General features: G+C 48.5%; 1 protein-coding gene, 1 long non-coding RNA gene and 1 pseudogene across 2 annotated transcripts in view; all 3 read left to right on the top strand.

The window, feature by feature from the left end:
* LOC138657468 (zinc finger protein 585A-like) overlaps positions 1 to 16,725 on the top strand; it is a 268,682-nt pseudogene that overhangs the window by 87,574 nt on the left and 164,383 nt on the right.
* The window catches only part of LOC138657475 (zinc finger protein 271-like), a 93,956-nt gene that overhangs the window by 63,508 nt on the left and 13,723 nt on the right, over positions 1 to 16,725 (top strand). The gene's annotated exons all lie outside the window — the stretch shown is intronic.
* LOC138657484 (uncharacterized) lies at positions 8,927 to 16,185 on the top strand. The gene is made up of 4 exons (XR_011317056.1): positions 8,927 to 9,063; positions 9,154 to 9,310; positions 9,389 to 9,596; positions 16,087 to 16,185. It is a non-coding gene; the product is annotated as an uncharacterized lncRNA (long non-coding RNA).

The following is a 16,725-nucleotide window of genomic DNA, read 5'->3' as shown; positions in this document are numbered from 1 at the left end:
TGGGGACTTTTTTTATGGATTGAGTTGCAGCTTTTATTGGGAACATTTACATAACGTTTGGGATCACATTTATCCTGCGCTCTACGCTGAGCACTTACTTTGGGGTTTCCGTCTAAATCTCGGAGTGACGTGATTCAGATGAAAACCCCGAGGGATCCATTCACTATGGGGATGGGAGAACTACAATACCCAGATAGATTAGCGAAATTAGGATTATTTAGTCTAGAAAAAAGACGACTGAGGGGCGATCTAATAACCATGTATAAGTATATAAGGGGACAATACAAATATCTCGCTGAGGATCTGTTTATACCAAGGAAGGTGACGGGCACAAGGGGGCATTCTTTGCGTCTGGAGGAGAGAAGGTTTTTCCACCAACATAGAAGAGGATTCTTTACTGTTAGGGCAGTGAGAATCTGGAATTGCTTGCCTGAGGAGGTGGTGATGGCGAACTCAGTCGAGGGGTTCAAGAGAGGCCTGGATGTCTTCCTGGAGCAGAACAATATTGTATCATACAATTATTAGGTTCTGTAGAAGGACGTAGATCTGGGGATTTATTATGATGGAATATAGGCTGAACTGGATGGACAAATGTCTTTTTTCGGCCTTACTAACTATGTTACTATGTTATGTTACTATAATGAAGCAGCAGTTTTACTCTGGACTCCGTCTGGCCTCTGTACAGCGGTGTCCTTTTTTTCAGAAGTGCACAAAATTGTGGCCGACGGCACTTTTATGCAATCCTAAAAAGACGGACACCGCCGGATCTCAAGTCACATTGTGTCCACAGTGCCTCCATCGGCCTCATTATAGGGAATCTGCCGGGAGTTCCGTCTGATTCACGTATTTTAGAGATTTACACGGAAACCCCGGTGTAAGCGCTCAGTGCAGAGCGCAGGATAAATGTGCGCTGACCCTTAATGTGATCTTTGGGAGGCAGAATGAAAAAAATCAACAGTAGGTGAAGAATTGGTTTTATTTATTTTTTACACCGTTCCTCTTGTGGTATAAGTGATTAGGCGACTTTATTCTTTGGGTTGCTGAAATTTCAGAAACACTCCATCTGGCCTCTGCGCGGCGATTTCCACTATTTTAAAAGGTGCACAAAACTGGCAGACCGCGTTTTTATGCATTGTGATAGGTAAAGTCATAATTCACCGCACACGCTAATGGGTTGTTTGCAAAAATTGGTAATAGTTTATTATATTAACAATTGTCCAAGGAATAAAGTGGTGCCAACAAAATTGTGATTTCTCAATAATACAGTGTGACAAAAACACCCAACGTCTCGACCTCCCAGGTCTTAGTCATGGGGTTGCTAAAAGACAAGGAGAAAACATGTAAGAATCAAAAACAACAAGTATCATAACACAAAGGGAATAGGAGAAGCACAGGGTAATACCAAAATTAAGAATAAAAACCTAAGTCCAAATTATAGGGGTGCACTTCATATCAAGGTATCTCGACCAGGTAAATCAGAAAACAAGCATGTTAGGCCGGGTTCACATTAACATTTCTGTGCGCAGCGTATGATCCACATGCATCATGCATACATATCTTTAACATGGTGTATGCAGGGACATACTTTTGCATGCGTACGCGTACGCATGCGTCATTTCGCAGTGTTCGGCGGTGTCTGGCAAACGCAACATGTTTCATTTTTTTGAGGCATCAAATATTGCGCAATAGTCTGCATGCAGCTGATTGCGGATGAGTGTGTAAAAAAATGCATTACTGTCTATGGGAACGCATTGGTACGCAAGGACATGCATATGCATGCGTTCGATACACATGCGTACTTCACATTAGTCATGTCCAGGAAATGATGTTACCACCTGCAAAATCCCTGATGTATAAAAGGGGGTCTGGAGACAGGAAGTCCATTACTCTCAAGACTTTGGATGGAAGCACAAGACTCTGGACAAGACTCTGGATGTAAGTATAGAAGCTTTGAAAATATCTGTCTGTCTTTGCAGTCTGTACTCTGTACTAATTTTTTTCTTCTCCTTGCAGACTTTGCTGTTATCTTCCTGGTGCTGCCATCTTCCAGGTGCTGCCGTCTTCCAGGTGCTGCCGTCTTCCTGGTGCTGCCGTCTTCCTGGTGCTGCCGTCTTCCTGGTGCTGCCGTCTTCCAGGTGCTGCCGTCTTCCAGGTGCTACCGTCTTCCAGGTGCTTCCGTCTTCCAGGTGCTTCCGTCTTCCAGGTGCTTCCGTCTTCCAGGTGCTGCCGTCTTCCAGGTGCTGCCGTCTTCCAGGTGCTTCCGCCTTCCAGGTGCTGCCGTCTTCCAGGTGCTTCCGTCTTCCAGGTGCTGCCGTCTTCCAGGTGCTGCCGCCTTCCTGGTGCTGATGTCTTCCAGGTACTGCCTGACTGCTGTGCAGCTGGACTAATGCCTGTAATGTAAGTATTGGTGTCCACTGTTCTTTTTTTGGGGGGGGGGTTCATTGTGTTTGGCTGTTAACAAGTTTAATTTTTCTTATCTGTTCTTTTCTGTAGTGTTTCACTTGACTGCTGGCTGCTCTTCCAACATGTCCTCCACTGAAGCTTTCGAAAGTGGACATGACCCTGATTATGTAATCACATTTGATTTACTGATTGGTATGTATTTACTGTCAATACTAAACATGTGGTAAATCAAGATGGGGGCTGGAACAAAGCGCAGCTGGGAGGAGGCCCCCCATGACTGCTTTGAGCCGGGCGGTCTTTTTAAATAATGCTGCGGCTGGGGATAGGAGAATGGAAAGGGGGGAGGGGTTTAGAAGGGGGAGGTAGTAGGGAAAGTGCGGGAAAACCGCCATTCCCTACCTTAATTCAGGAGAAGGAAGACGTGCAGGATGGCGTCGGCGGATTCAATGATGTCCCAGCTGAGAGAGATGGCCAGGTCCAGGAGAGGGGGCTGGCTTGAGGCCCAGCTGCCCTCCATCATCGGTGCTGCAGGAGGATCCGGGCAGAGCTCACGGGGCAGGAGGACCAGGCCCCCAGAGAGACTATCCCCCGAAGTCCAGGCGCGTGGCAGGCGCAGGCTCCGGAGCCCCTCCAGGGACCCTGCGGGCGGTGAGTCCGGCGGCGCTGCCCCCTCCGGTCGCTCCCGCTCCGGCAGGAATCCAAGTACCCGGCCTGCAGATGCCGGGAGTCGGGCCCAGGACACCGCCGCTGCTGCCGGGAGCGCCGGACCGGAAGTGCGGCCCGCGCGATCCTGGCAGAGCGCAGCCGCAGCTTCCCCAGCTCCTGTCAGGTCTCCTGCTCCCAGGGGACGCGCGGCCGCCGCTCCACCGGCTTCTCCTGCTGTGCCGGTGTCCAGAGGGAGAGCGGCCGCCGCTCCCCCTGCCCCCAGCAGATCCACAGCGCCCAGGGGGCGCGCAGCGGCAGGAAGAGGAAGAGCAGCGCTGCCAGGAGGAACAGCACAGCCGGGTAGAGCGGCACAGCCAGGAGGAGCAGCGCGGCTAGGAGGAGCAGCACGGCCAGGAAGAGCAGCAGCAGCAGCCAGTAATCCGGACCCTTTACCGGCGGCAGGCACCCACAGCCCATCACCTCCCAGGGTGCCTGCTGGGATGACCACGAGGAGTACACAGGCGGCGGACGGTCAGCGGTCGGGGGATCTTATACGTCCCGCTTGTACAGAACGGCGCAGCGGAGGGAGAGATGCAGGCAGCAGTGTCGAGCTGCCTGCTCGGGAGCGAAGAATGTTACACGACCGGGCGGGCTCGCCCGGGTTGGAACGCGGGGATCGGTCGAGGTCGCCCAGGAGGTCTCCGGAGCACAGAGCAGCATTTACCCGTTACTCATCGGACGGTGAGGTGGCGGGGGAGATTGACCACGGACGGAGGAGTGGGTCGGTACAGCAGCTACAGCACGCTCGGGTCCCCCCTGGTGACGAGGAGGCCAGGGGCGCGGGCCTGGGGCAGAGAGGGCTAGCGGCGCAGCAGTTCCAACACGCTCGGGTCCCCCCTGGTGACGAGGAGGCCAGGGGCGCGGGCCCAGGGCATCGACGCGGTGAGGAGGTGTCGGAGTCCAGCGGTGATCGTCAAGGGAGGTCGGAGCGACAGGGATCCGGAGGTCCGGCTGGCGGGGACACAGCACCCGCACAGCGTTGTGAGTATGAGTCTATGTCTGGTTTGTCGCCCGCAGGGGCCGGGTTGCAGGAAGTTAGGGGAGGTCGGGTGGCGGTGTGTGAGGAACGGCAGAGGAGTGGGCCGATTGTGGCAGAGGTGCCAGGTATGCAGGACTTATTGCAGGGTATGTCACAAATTTTGCGTAGATTGGAGGGGGGGTCGGCAGCTGGGGTTGCCGCATCGCCGGTGGAGGCGTGGTTGGCTGGGCGAGGGGTGGTACCCCCGTCGGGAAGTGGGTTGGTAAGCCCTAGTCGGGTATTGGAGGTGGCATCGGCAGGTGTATCGGTTTCGGTTCAGACAGAGAAGGAGAAAGGCGATACGGTTAAATTAGATGACAGAGCGAAAGGGGAAGTTTATGTGTGCTTTGAAGGGCCGTTAAAAAAGGAGGTGAAGGAGAAGATTTGGAGAGACGAGTATGTGGAAATTTTTTCCCTGCTTCCGTTGGAGAAGTTTAACTTGGATAAAGGGAAAAAAGACGATAGCAAAAAGGAGGAGGAAGAAAAGCGGAGGTGGCGGTTAATTCCGCAGACATTTGCGAATTGGTTACAGGCATTCGCAATATTGGCGAGCGTAGTGGGGGAGAAAGCGCCCGAGAATTGCTCGGGTTTGTTTTGCTATCTGGACTCGATTGGGGAGGCGCATCGTACATACGGCGGTCAGACGTGGCTGCGGTATGATGAGCAGTTTAGGCAGAGGAAGGCGGTGAGGCCGGAAATTAGGTGGGACCAGAAGGATATAGGCCTTTGGCTGAAGGTTATGGCCCCAGCTAGACATGGGCAGTCCTTTCATGGGTCCGGGGGTGGTGGCAGCCAGCAGGCGGGACACGGAAGCAGTAGTCAGGGTGCACAGGGAGCAAAGGAGAAGTCTGGAACCTGCTGGCAGTTTAATGACGGGCAGTGTAAATACGGTAACACCTGTAAATTTAAGCACGTGTGTTCCCACTGTAATGGAAGTTCACACGGGGCTTCAAAGTGTTTCAGGAAGGGGAAAGGAAAGCCAGTTGTGGGTGCCGGTCAAGGGGGAGAGCCCGGTGAGGCTTCACGAGATGGCCCCCTTTCTAAATAGGTACCCTGATCAGGTGAAGGCAGGTATTATTTTTAATGGTTTTGCGGATGGTTTTAGGATTCCTCCCCCGAGTCACGAGGTTCCTTTTTCGATTAAGAATTTGCGGTCGGCAATGTTGCATGCCGAGGTGGTTGATGTTAAACTCAAGAAAGAAGTGGAGTTGGGAAGGATGTCTGGGCCGTTTTTGAACCCGCCGACTGAGGGTATGGTGGTTTCCCCTTTGGGGGTGGTGCCTAATAAAGAGCCGAATAAATTTCGGTTCATTCAACATTTGTCGTATCCAAAGGGTCGGTCGGTAAATGATGGCATCGCCCAAGAACTGTGCTCTGTTGAGTATACATCATTCGATGCAGCGGTACAGTGGGTGAGAAGGCATGGCCCGGGGGCGCTGTTGGCAAAGACGGATATTGAATCGGCCTTCCGGTTGCTTCCGGTGCATCCGGACAGTGTTCCGTTGTTAGGTTGCTTTTGGAATGGTGGTTACTATTTGGACAGATGTTTGCCAATGGGTTGCGCCATTTCTTGTTCATTGTTTGAAACATTTAGTACTTTTCTGGAGTGGGTGGTTAGGGTCGTGGCGGGAGTTCAGTCGGTTATCCATTATTTGGATGATTTTTGTTTATTGGGCTGCCTGATTCCGCAGTGTGTCGTAATACGTTAACGGCTATGTTTTGGGTAGCAGAGCTTTTTGGAGTTCCATTAGCGGCGGATAAGACGGAAGGTCCCACCACGGTGTTGAGTTTTTTGGGAATTTTAATTGACTCCGAGAGAATGGAGTGTCGGTTGCCGGAGGATAAGTTGGCCATGCTGCAGCAGGAGGTTGATAGAGCTAGAAGGAGGAGGAAGCTGACTTTGAAAGAGTTGCAGTCTCTCTTGGGTAGATTGAATTTTGCATGTCGGATCATACCCATGGGCAGGATATTTTGTCGCAGGTTGTCAGTCGCAACAGCAGGTGTGAAAGAGCCGCATCATTTTGTTCGCCTGAGCAAGGAACACAAAGACGACTTGCTAGTGTGGCAACGTTTCTTGTGCAATTACAACGGGCGGTCGTTAATTCAGCAGGAGGTCTTAACAAACTTTGATTGCGAGATTTATACGGATGCAGCCGGTTCGGCTGGTTACGGGGCCTATTGCGGTGGTCGTTGGTGTGCCGGACGGTGGCCGGGCCAGTGGAGGGAGTTGGGCCTTACAAAAAATCTGGTTTTGCTGGAATTGTTCCCCATCGTGGTGGCGGTTTCCATTTGGGGTGAAATGTTTGCTAACAGGAGGATTCGTTTTCATTGCGACAACATGAGCGTCGTGTCGGTGATGAACAGTTTATCGGCCTCATCCCCCCCGGTGATTAAGTTGGTGAGGGAGTTGGTTTTCTGGTGCTTGGAGCTGAACGCTTGTATTTCGGCTGTGCATGTGCCGGGTGTGCAGAACTCAATAGCTGATGCATTGTCTCGTTTCCAGTGGGACCGTTTTCGGGAATTGGCGCCGGACGCGGAGATCTCGGGAGAGGAATGCCCTTTGCATCTTTGGAGCGTGATTATGGACGAGCGGGCCGGTTGATTCAGGAGTCTGTGACAAGTCAAACCTGGGCATCATACGAAGCCTCTTGGAGGGTATGGCAAAGTTGGGTGTCGGTGTGGGGCCAGTTGCTGTCTGACGAAGATAGGATGTTGGCGGTGTTATTCTTGATCGGTAAGGCGGCCGAGGAAGGTTGGTCGATTTCGAAGGTAAACAAATTTGTTGCTGGATTGGCTTTTGCTTTTAAGTTGCAGGGGTTGGTGGACGCGACTAAGCATTTTTTGGTCAGACAAGCACTTAGGGGTTTTAGGAGAGGCAATCAGTCGATTGACCGTCGCCGCCCCATTTCGTTTAGCCTTTTGGAACGGTTGGGCGGAGTTTTGGAGATTATTTGTGGTTCGAGTTTTGAGTTGGCATTATTTCGTCTCGCTTTTTCATTAGCATTTTTTTGGGCATTGCGTGTTGGGGAGCTGGTGTCGAGTTCCAGAGTTCGAGCAGGGGGTTTGTTGGCGGAGGATGTGGAAGTTTGGACGGGGGGTATCGTTTTTTGGATTCGGCGTTCAAAGACTGACCAAATGGGGAGAGGAAAACGTGTGGTGCTGGGGAGGGTTAGCGGGTCTCTGATGTGCCCTAGAGGTTGTCTGGAAGCATACTGGCAGTTATGGTCAGGCAGATCTGGCCCTTTGTTGTGTCACATAGAGGGGTCCTTTTTGTCACGCTTTCAGTTCATTGCGGTGTTAAGAAGGGGCTTGCGGGAGTTGGGCCTTTCTCCGGATTTGTTTGGGTCGCATTCATTTCGTATCGGGGCGGCATCAGAAGCTGATAGTTTGGGTTTGGGCGCGGAAGACATTTGTAGAATTGGTAGGTGGACTTCCAATCGTTACTTAAGTTACGTCCGTCATTAATTTAGTGGTGTGATTATGATTTTGTATTTGACCCAAGTGTTTTTTCTTCATGCATCTTGTTGCAGGTGTGTCCCCTTACTTAGCCTGGATCTTCGGACATTCGTTCGTTCATTGGGGGGCGCTGCGGGCCGAGGTCAGGCCGGACGGTAGGCAACTGGGGTTTAGTAGGCGTCAAGTTGTCATTCGGTGGTTGGGATATAGGGGGATGGTGTGGAGCAGGGCCCTTTCTGAATTTTCTAAGGCGGTTCGTTTAGATAGACAACCTGACATTTTAATTGTGCATTTGGGGGGGAACGACTTGGGTGTGCGGCCTGTCAGGGAGTTGATTAGGGACATACGGTTCGATTTGTTGAGGTTGCAGGTATCATTTCCTGGGGTGTTGATTGTGTGGTCAGATATTGTGCCTAGGAAACAGTGGAGGGGGGCTAGATCTTTGAAGGGTATTAATAGGGCTAGGGTCAAGTTCAATAGGGCAATAGCGGGTTTTGTTTCCAGGAACGGAGTGTGAGACATTTTGAATTGGAGTCAGGGCTTGGTAACTACTGGTTGGAGGACGGAGTCCACTTAAACGCGATTGGGATTGATTTGTGGACTTTAGCATTGCAAGAGGGAGTTGAACGGGCGTTGGTGGCGTTGGGGCACTCACGAGCCTGAGGTGGTCAGGGCTGTTCGTGTGTGGTGGGGGGGTGGGGGTTCTTGGAGTTGACGCTGATTGGTTGGGGGAAGGAATTTGAGCATAATTGCAGGCAATTTAAAATGTGGTGGGGTTGGATCTGGCATTTTGGTATGGGCTCTGGACGGGGTTTTACCCTGGGAGCTGTCGGTGGTTTTTTCTCTTCCCGGAACGGGATGTACGGTGCCCTCGAGCTGGTTTTCACGGCTGAGGGTAATATGGTGGTCGATCTTCTCTTGTGGGGTTTTGCCAGATCTTTTTAGCTCCAAGAACCCTCCCCTCGAATTTATACTGTTGTATTTATGTTTATGTTAATTTTGTTAATAAAAGTTGGCCGCTGTGGCCAAAATATCCAAAAGAATAATTGGTTATGTTTTTATTTAAGGAAAAGGTTGGGTCGGTGGGCAGTCTTGGTGGTTAGGTTACATACGTAGGAAAAGACCGTACTCGGCATATGCGGTCATGTATTTTCTTTACAAGAACCTTCCAGATCAGAAGAGCAGGAGCAGTCAAGTGGAAATGAATCTTCCCAGGGTCGTCGGCCTTAAGTTGCTGATGAGGAAAGATGGGTTGTAAGTAGCCTTTATCAGAGTTGTAATAGAATTTGTTTTCAGTTTTACTTAAAAATTCTTTTTTTGCATTTCATCTATTCAAGCTGTGCAAGAGCGAGCAGCGTTGTGGGACCCCTGTGATTGGAATCATTCCGACTCAGCCTTGATCCGACGACTCTGGGAAGAAGTGGCCAGATCGCTGTTGGATGATTGGGACCATGCAAGGCCGCAAGTCAGAAAGGATTTTCGTAAGTATTGCAATGTGGTCTTACGAGTCGCTTTTGCTGTAAATGTTGGTGTCTTTGTGCAGTTACTTTTTTTTTCTTCCCCCTTCACAGTGAAGATAATAAAAGTCCGTTGGCGTTCGATGAAAGATCTCTTCAATAAGGACATGAGAGAGGAGATTCGGGTTCGAAGTGGTGCTGCTCGAAAAATCAGAAAATATAAGTACCATCATCAGCTTTCTTTTCTGAAGCCTGCGGTTGCTCAGCGAACGTGAGTATCTTTTATGTTGTCTAACAATTATTTAAACTTTTTTTTTCTACTTATGATTTTCATTAATTTTCTACACAGAACCTGGAGCAGCACCACACAACCTGGATCGTCCTCTGTTGGAGCAGCCCCTCATCGACCAGCCAACGAGCAGGCCCACTCATCCACCAGCAATGTAGCAACCAGGCAGGCTTCACAAGCTGGGGAACAGGAAGCTGGTCCATCTGGTTTTCCTCTCTGCCACTACTTTACTTGAGTCTGCTCGCCAGCGGCAGAGGGCCTGGGAGAGGTCAGTCATGCCTGAGTTTATTCACTTCCAGGTCTTCCAGGCTGGGATCAAGGCGGTTGTAGAAAGACTGGATAGTGGGATCTCTCATGTGAACACACTATTCCAGGAAGTCCACAGACACCTTGACCGCCTGGAAGCCGACCTTCAGAGACCGATGCAACATTTTTTTACCGCAATAGAGCGGGGCGTGTTGGAAAACCTTACGCATGAACTCCAGCTCTATGTGATGAAGGCCTGTCAGGCTGCTTATACCGAGGCCATACAGCGGTCCCGATATCAGCAGCAGGCATAAACTTCATTCCCTACAGGGCAACAAGCTCCAGGACAGCATCAGTGGCACTATCCACCACCACCACAACCACCGCTGTACATTAGGACTGTTCCAACAGTACCCAGCTGCACCATGCAGCCGAGTGCAGCAGCCCAGCCTTCCCCTTCAACCACACAGCTGAGTGCAGCAGCCCAGCCTTCCACTTCAACCATGCAGCAACAGGAACCAAAAGACCGAAGAAGCAGCAAAACAAAGTCCAGGAAACGAAAAGCTGCTAAAAGACATTAACCAACCCCTCCACCCTCACCTCCGAATGTGTCTTTGTTTTCAAGTCTGTCCACACCTTCCCTTGGTTCTTTCCCATCCAATGTATCAATCCCTGCCAACTTGTTTTCCTCTCCTAATGCATCATCTTTCCCCAACGTGTATGGGTGACACTGTCAGATTTTTTTACTTTGGAGCAAGCAGCACAATTGAGGCATGGGAAGGTGCCTTGGCGACATGTAGATAGAAGCCGTTGAGTGGTAGTGAGACGTGCACTGCCAATGTTGGCCCGTACGAGTTTGTCCCTGATCTTGGGAGCCCTTCTATCGCACGTCAGTGTTGGCATGCTGAAACCCTCAATATTGGGGTACACTTTAGAAAGATGTGGCCAGTGTTTTCTTGTGATAGAATGGACTTTCGGCATGAGGGGGTGGTAGGTGTGTAGAAAAGGCACCCTCTCCTTGGCAAATGTAGGTGGAGGAGGGGAAACTGGGGAGATAGGATGCAGGCTTTCTCCTGTTCTAATAATCTCAAGGGGTATTGTCTGTCTCTAAATTTTAGTGACATGTCATCCAGGCGAGTAGGGAGTATATCCGGGTCAGTGACTATCCTAGACACTTTTGAAAACTGAGACCGGGGAAGACTATGTTTGGTTGCTTTTGGATATCTTCTGGAATAATGTAGAAGGCTATTGCAATCAGTGGGTTTGACAAACAAATCTGTCATAAGTTTCCCATAAATGTCCTTATGTACCATGGTGTCCAGGAAGGAGATATAGTCTTTGTTATAGTGCATAATAAATTGAAGCTCTGGGTAGACAGAGTTCAAGGGTAAATAGAATGATTGTAGTAAGTCAGGTGTCCCTGTCCAGATTAAAAAAATGTGATCTATGTAGCGATAATAGCATGTGGCATGTTCAATAAATAAGCCCTCTGAATAGATGTAATGTTCCTCAAAAGAATTAATGAAGGCATTGGTGTAGGCCGACGACATTATGTGAAAGCCTGAAGCCCCGCAGCTCTATTCCCTTGCCTTGATGCTGTGGCGTCCGGGAAAATGGCCGCCGGAGTCGGCGCATGCGCAGATTGAGATATCGGCAACGACATCTTGTCCCGAGATCTCAGGAGACGAGATCTCGGAACAGAGATCTCAATTTGCACATGCGCCACTTCAGGTGGAAATAGAACTGCGGGGCTTCGAGTTTTCGCATAATGTCACTGGAGCCCCCCCTGCAGCATAGAGGACCGCTCAAAATGAGCACCATGTCCCCGGAGTCCTGCACAGCACCGAGGATCGCCGAAACTGCCGCACAATGTCTCCGGAGCCCCACACAGCACCGAGCACCATTGAACGGGAGCGAGATCACCGAAAACAGTAAGTACATTGCGACCATAAGACGCACCCCCATTTCCCCCCAATATTTTTTGGGGAAAAAGTGCGTCTTATGGTCCGAAAAATACGGTCTTCCATTTTCTTATTATTGCTCCCACAGTTGATTTCATCACACCAAGCTGCTTGCGTATTGCAGAAAGCTGCTTGCCTATTGCAGATTCAGTCTTCCCAGCCTGGTGCAGGGCTACAATTTTGTTTCTGGTGTCCTTCGACACCTCTTTGGTCTTCACCATAGTAGAGTTTGGAGAGTGACTGAGGTTGTGGACAAGGTGTCTTTTATATTGATAACAAGTTCATACAGGTGCCACTACTACAGGTAATGAGTGGAGGACAGAGGAGCCTCTTGAAGTTACAGGTCTGTGGGAGCCAGAAATATTGCATGTTTTTAGGTGATCAAATACTTATTTTCCTCCATAATTTGCAAAATAAACCTTGCCAAATCAGACAAGGTGATTTTCTGATTTTGTTTTCTCATTTTGACTCTCATAGTTGTGGTCTACCTATGATGTCAATTCCAGGCCTCTCTCATCTTTTTAAGTGGGAGAACTTGCACAATTGGTGGCTGATTAAAGGGAACCTGTGCTTTAAATTAGTGTATTTTTGGAGCCTTTATTCCCCACCTATGCTGCCGAAATACCTTTGTAAAGTCGCCGTTTTGGGCTGTCACTCACGCTGGTCTGGTCATATGGGCTTGGTGACAGCGCTGTTTCTCCCCCAGATCTCCGTTGGTGGCGTAGTGGTGTGCCGGGGCTTCAGGAAAATGGCCACCGCGATCTCCATCTGCGCACGCGCGGCATCCCGCCGCCATTTTCCGGAAGCCGAGAAGTACCATCTGCGCACGCGCGGCCTCACAAAGATGGCCGCGCCCACCAATAAACCGCGGAATAGCGCAGATCGCGCTTTTTTCCTTCACCTGCGCACTGGATTCGCCTGCTGGGCATGCACACACCACTACGCCACGAACGGAGATCTGGGGGAGAAACAGCGCTGTCACCACGCCCATATGACCAGACAATACAAAGGTATTTTGGCAGCATAGGTGGGGAATAAAGGCTCCAAAAATACACTAATTTAAAGCACAGTTCTGCCCCTATTTAGCGCTATTTTTATATCATCTTGAAAAAACGGGGTGACAGGTTCCCTTTAAATACTTTTTTTCCCCACTGTATGTGTGGATGTGGAGGCAGGTGTCTCTGTGCAACCTAGGACTGTGTGAAGCTAACACAGAACCAGGGAACTCAAGGTGGCTGTTGCACCCAAAAGACACAGCGGTGCCATCGTCCACGGCAACCAGTTTGGATTTCTAGACTGTGTTTACGGTGACCCGGCTGTGATCCGGAGGACATCACTTCTGTGTGTGAGTTTTTGGACATTAAAGACATTTACTTTGAACTTTTCTGTGGTCCATGCCTATCTGTTGCACTGCACCAAACCCACTGCACTACAGCACGCTTAAAAAGGCGGACACCTCTGCATCACAGGTCAGACAGTGTACACAGTGCCTCCATCTGCCTCATTATGGGGAATCTTCCACCGGCAGTTTCATTTGAATCCCATATTTCATAGAATTTTACGGACACCCCGATGTAAGTGTTCAGCGTAGAGTGCAGGATAAATGTGAGCCCAACCTTACTTCAATCTTTGGAAGGCAGAATTAACAAATTAACAGCAGATAAAGAATTGTTCTTTTACGCAGTTCCTCATACGGTATAAGCGATAAGAAGACTTTATTCTTCGGGTCGGTGCGATTACAGTGATACCAGATTTATATCGGGTTTTTATGTTTGGTTTCTTTCGCAATCTAAAAGACACTTTTTTTTGCTAAATAAAGTTTTTACATCACCCTATTTTGAGCACTATAATTTTCCTATATTTCTGCCGACAGTGATTTGAGTTCTTGTTTTCTGCAGGACGAGCTGACGTTTTTATTGGTACCATGTTTGGGCACATGACATGTTTTGATCGCTTTCCATTCTGATTTTTGGGGAGTTAGAATGAACAAAAAAACAGCAATTTAGGAATTGATTTTTAAGTTTATTTTTTTTTATTCTTTTTTTATGCTGTACACCGTGTGGTAAAACAATTTTGGGTCAGTACCATTACAATGATATGACATTTATAAAAAAAAATGTACACAATGAAACTATTTTATAGTAAAATGAAATTGTTTTTGCATCACTTTATTCTGAGAGCTATATGTACGGTATGTTATTTCTACACTGATGGAGCTGTTTGGCCTCTTGTTTTTTTAGCGGGACAAGATGACTTTTCATTCTTATTTATATAAATATCTATTCGTATGTTTTTTTCTTTTATTTTGTGATTTATTTTACTTTTTTACTTAGTCCCTCTATGGCAGAGGTGTCAAACTGCATTCCTCGAGGGCTGCAAACAGGTCATGTTTACACGATTTCCTTAGCATTGCACAGGTGATGGAATCATTCTGTGCAGGTGATTAAATTATCACCTGTGCAACACGAGGAAATCCTGAAAACATGACCTGTTTGCAGCCCTCGAGGAATGCAGTTTGACACCTCTGCTCTATGGGACCTTAACTTATTACTCTGATCTCAGATATAAGGCATTACAGTGTACATGTACTGCATCGACAGAAGCCTCTTAGACTGTGCTCCTGGTATGGTCTAAACAGGCTGACACTGGCAGATCCCGAGGTTGTCATGGCGATCTTGTGTTGCCATGATACAACTATCGGCCCTCTCCCGGCCTCCTAAATGTTGCGATCGCTATTAATTTATCTCTGCATTTAGGGGGTTAAAATGTGGAGCTTCTCTGTGGTTCCATCCCTAGCGGAGACCAAATTTGGAGAAGTTGTATTTCTTAGTGCGGCTCCTCCATCTGACTGACGAGGGTCTTCTCTGTCCCCCTCCTCAGGGTCCTCATCCTCCGAGTGCAGAGCAGAGAGCATTAGGAATTGTCCTCGCTGATTATTACTTCATGCCTGAGGCTCACAATGTACTGCGATCTCGGTACCGGTGGTGAGGACCACAACAATGTAATTTAGTCCCTGATACAGAAACCTAGAATTACCGCAATTGCAAATGTGGTGCCAATATTCAAAAAGGGCTCTAAAAGTGAACCTGGAAATTATAGGCCAGTAAGTCTAACCTCTATTGTTGGTAAAATATTTGAAGGGTTTCTGAGGGATGTTATTCTGGATTATCTCAATGAGAATAACTGTTTAACTCCATATCAGCATGGGTTTATGAGAAATCGCTCCTGTCAAACCAATCTAATCAGTTTTTATGAAGAGGTAAGCTATAGACTGGACCACGGTGAGTCATTGGACGTGGTATATCTCGATTTTTCCAAAGCGTTTGATACCGTGCCGCACAAGAGGTTGGTACACAAAATGAGAATGCTTGGTCTGGGGGAAAATGTGTGTAAATGGGTTAGTAACTGGCTCAGTGATAGAAAGCAGAGGGTGGTTATAAATGGTATAGTCTCTAACTGGGTCGCTGTGACCAGTGGGGTACCGCAGGGGTCAGTATTGGGACCTGTTCTCTTCAACATATTCATTAATGATCTGGTAGAAGGTTTACACAGTAAAATATCGATATTTGCAGATGATACAAAACTATGTAAAGCAGTTAATACAAGAGAAGATAGTATTCTGCTACAGATGGATCTGGATAAGTTGGAAACTTGGGCTGAAAGGTGGCAGATGAGGTTTAACAATGATAAATGTAAGGTTATACACATGGGAAGAAGGAATCAATGTCACCATTACACACTGAATGGGAAACCACTGGGTAAATCTGACAGGGAGAAGGACTTGGGGATCCTAGTTAATGATAAACTTACCTGGAGCAGCCAGTGCCAGGCAGCAGCTGCCAAGGCAAACAGGATCATGGGGTGCATTAAAAGAGGTCTGGATACACATGATGAGAGCATTATACTGCCTCTGTACAAATCCCTAGTTAGACCGCACATGGAGTACTGTGTCCAGTTTTGGGCACCGGTGCTCAGGAAGGATATAATGGAACTAGAGAGAGTACAAAGGAGGGCAACAAAATTAATAAAGGGGATGGGAGAACTACAATACCCAGATAGATTAGCGAAATTAGGATTATTTAGTCTAGAAAAAAGACGACTGAGGGGCGATCTAATAACCATGTATAAGTATATAAGGGGACAATACAAATATCTCGCTGAGGATCTGTTTATACCAAGGAAGGTGACGGGCACAAGGGGGCATTCTTTGCGTCTGGAGGAGAGAAGGTTTTTCCACCAACATAGAAGAGGATTCTTTACTGTTAGGGCAGTGAGAATCTGGAATTGCTTGCCTGAGGAGGTGGTGATGGCGAACTCAGTCGAGGGGTTCAAGAGAGGCCTGGATGTCTTCCTGGAGCAGAACAATATTGTATCATACAATTAGGTTCTGTAGAAGGACGTAGATCTGGGGATTTATTATGATGGAATATAGGCTGAACTGGATGGACAAATGTCTTTTTTCGGCCTTACTAACTATGTTACTATGTTACTATGTCTCATATATAGACAGATACACGGCAGGTCATGTATTCAGCCTGTGTGTTTCCACAGATGGATCCAGAAGGAGAAATCCACCAGAGAGATGTCCCCGTCCTCTGTATCCCCAGGACTGTCCGGAGGAGAATCACAACATCCCGGAAGATCATCAGGTAGATGACACTGAAGCCTCCACAACATCTGACCATGAAGTGATGGGACCTGAGCTCATCTTACATTTTTCTTTTTAGGGCGAAGATCTGGTTGATATTAAGGTTGAGGTTATACATGGAGCACAAGAGGCGATCGCAATATGGGCTGGTCAGCAGGGTGAGGAGGGGAGACTGTCATGTCTGTTCTGTGGTCATCTACACCTACTACTACTCCATCATCTCATCTCACAATCTATACCGTCACTGTGTGTTTTTTTACAGATGGATCCAGGAGGAGAAATCCACCAGAGAGATGTCCCCGTCCTCTGTATCCCCAGGACTGTCCGGAGGAGAATCACAACATCCCGGAGGATCATCAGGTAGACGGTGCTGAGCCCTGTACCGGATCTGTATATGGGGGGACATTTCTGATCTAGGTCATAGATGTCACAGATTTTGGTGGTTTCTTGTATTGTGCTGATTGTTACATCTGATAAATCAGGAGGAAGATCCGACTAAGAATAAAGAGAAGGAAGAGACAGAAGAAGAAGCGATGACGAGG

Source organism: Ranitomeya imitator, chromosome 1 (assembly GCF_032444005.1).
Source record: "Ranitomeya imitator isolate aRanImi1 chromosome 1, aRanImi1.pri, whole genome shotgun sequence".
NCBI classification, from domain to species: Eukaryota; Metazoa; Chordata; class Amphibia; order Anura; family Dendrobatidae; genus Ranitomeya; species Ranitomeya imitator.
This window is presented reverse-complemented; position numbering and strand designations above follow the sequence as displayed.